The sequence below is a fragment of the Penaeus vannamei genome, chromosome 36, assembly GCF_042767895.1.
Source record: "Penaeus vannamei isolate JL-2024 chromosome 36, ASM4276789v1, whole genome shotgun sequence".
Lineage (NCBI taxonomy): Eukaryota > Metazoa > Arthropoda > Malacostraca > Decapoda > Penaeidae > Penaeus > Penaeus vannamei.
The window spans coordinates 16703281-16705780 of record NC_091584.1 but is presented as its reverse complement, the minus strand read 5'-3'; the positions used below and the strand labels follow the sequence as shown (position 1 = coordinate 16705780).

General features: G+C 50.6%; 1 protein-coding gene across 1 annotated transcript in view; it reads left to right on the top strand.

Moving 5' to 3' along the window:
* LOC113814794 (sodium- and chloride-dependent glycine transporter 1-like) overlaps positions 1-13 on the top strand; it is a 43873-nt gene extending 43860 nt beyond the window's left edge. The window contains exon 13 of the mRNA XM_070114878.1: positions 1-13. This exon is cut by the window's left edge and continues 962 nt beyond it. The gene's annotated coding sequence lies outside the window, so the exon portion shown is untranslated.
* The last annotated feature ends 2487 nt before the right edge of the window (positions 14-2500 follow it).

Here is a 2500-nt window from a genome sequence, read left to right as displayed (position 1 = left end):
CAACTACTTAGAATACCTTATCATTCCTTACCCTCTACTGTTTTGTGGTGTTAAATTATTTATTATCAAGGCAATGGAAATAGTGATACAACTACGGGATGAAATGATTTCATGACCGGCGGATATAATAGCGGCTTTAAAAGAGAAAAAGTTAAATGAAAATTGACTTTAATGATTTATGAAATTAATAAATCTTTCTAATGTTCAGTCAATAACCTGATCAACTTTGATACAAATGTATTTCAGAAACTTTCATCCAAAAAATAGATACTCCTTTCAAAATAAAAATATCAGAATAGAAATATAAAAAAAGTACTCCAACTTTTAAATGACCCCCCCCCCCCCGTCTACAAAGGTGAAGCGGGAAATAATGATAAAAAAAACGTGACATATTCCGTCAACAGAATGTAGATATCCATTGTAATCTAAAACTGTGTCCATGTGGAATATATCAGCTGTAAAAATAAACCCTGAGATGTAGATCTGCCTTATGAGGAAACATGGCTGATCTCAAATTAAAACAGTGGAATGAAAAAATAAGGTAGTACATTCCGATACAAATCACAAGTGGGCTAACGCAAACAAATGGTTATCAAATTAGAAGATATTATTGGTCATATTTTTCCATACGAAATACATATAAAATGAGGCAAAATGATAACAACCTTTAAGGTATACAGGATTTAAAAGTGACAATAACATCTGGTGACGAACTGGCACCTATTATTCACAACACGCCATCTTACCTGCGCAACGTCGTACGCCTGGCAGGGGAGCGGGGCTTTTCCTGACCTTCTGGGAAGAGAGAGGAACCCGCACCTTTGGGTGGGCGGGGAGGGGGGGGGGTAATGGGAAGGGGGGCGGGCGAGGGATGGATAAGGAGAGGTGGAGGGAGGGAGGGAGGAAGGAGAGTGTGGTGGAGGAAGGGAGGAGAGAGTGGTGGAGGGAGGGTGGAGAGAGGGAGGGAGGAGAGAGTGTGGAGAGAGGGAGGGAGGAGAGAGTGTGGAGAGAGGGAGGGAGGAGAGAGTGTGGAGAGAGGGAGGGAGGAGAGAGTGTGGAGAGAGGGAGGGAGGAGAGAGTGTGGAGAGAGGGAGGGAGGAGAGAGTGTGGAGAGAGGGAGGGAGGAGAGAGTGTGGAGAGAGGGAGGGAGGAGAGAGTGTGGAGAGAGGGAGGGAGGAGAGAGTGTGGAGAGAGGGAGGGAGGAGAGAGTGTGGAGAGAGGGAGGGAGGAGAGAGTGTGGAGAGAGGGAGGGAGGAGAGAGTGTGGAGAGAGGGAGGGAGGAGAGAGTGTGGAGAGAGGGAGGGAGGAGAGAGTGTGGAGAGAGGGAGGGAGGAGAGAGTGTGGAGAGAGGGAGGGAGGAGAGAGTGTGGAGAGAGGGAGGGAGGAGAGAGTGTGGAGAGAGGGAGGGAGGAGAGAGTGTGGAGAGAGGGAGGGAGGAGAGAGTGTGGAGAGAGGGAGGGAGGAGAGAGTGTGGAGAGAGGGAGGGAGGAGAGAGTGTGGAGAGAGGGAGGGAGGAGAGAGTGTGGAGAGAGGGAGGGAGGAGAGAGTGTGGAGAGAGGGAGGGAGGAGAGAGTGTGGAGAGAGGGAGGGAGGAGAGAGTGTGGAGAGAGGGAGGGAGGAGAGAGTGTGGAGAGAGGGAGGGAGGAGAGAGTGTGGAGAGAGGGAGGGAGGAGAGAGTGTGGAGAGAGGGAGGGAGGAGAGAGTGTGGAGAGAGGGAGGGAGGAGAGAGTGTGGAGAGAGGGAGGGAGGAGAGAGTGTGGAGAGAGGGAGGGAGGAGAGAGTGTGGAGAGAGGGAGGGAGGAGAGAGTGTGGAGAGAGGGAGGGAGGAGAGAGTGTGGAGAGAGGGAGGGAGGAGAGAGTGTGGAGAGAGGGAGGGAGGAGAGAGTGTGGAGAGAGGGAGGGAGGAGAGAGTGTGGAGAGAGGGAGGGAGGAGAGAGTGTGGAGAGAGGGAGGGAGGAGAGAGTGTGGAGAGAGGGAGGGAGGAGAGAGTGTGGAGAGAGGGAGGGAGGAGAAAGTGTGGAGAGAGGGAAGGAGGGAGGGAGGAGAGAAGGAAGACGGGAGGGAGGAGAGAGAGTGGAGAGAGGGAAGGAGGGAGGATAGACTGGTGGAGGGAGGGAGGGAGGAGAGAGTGTGGAGAGAGGGAGGGAGGGAGGAAAGAGAAGAAGGGAGGACAGGTAAGGAGTAAGGGAGGTGGAGGGTGATGTAAGGAAGAAGCAAGAGGGAAGAATTGTGGGAGAATACCCGGTAGGAGAGAGGAGAGGGAGACGAAGGAGGATGGAGAAAACAAGGGGGCGTATCAGAAAGAATTTCGTTCGAATCCCTGAACTGAGACTTTGATTTCGCTTAAAACCACAAATGTCGAGTATAAACCTATCGCATTGAACTACTCTCTTTGTATCTTAACATTCCCAAAGAAAATCACTGACAGATCTTCCCAGAATTATTTTTTCGCCCAATTATAGACAAACAACCGCAATCGGACACTGCAATATATCAGAAT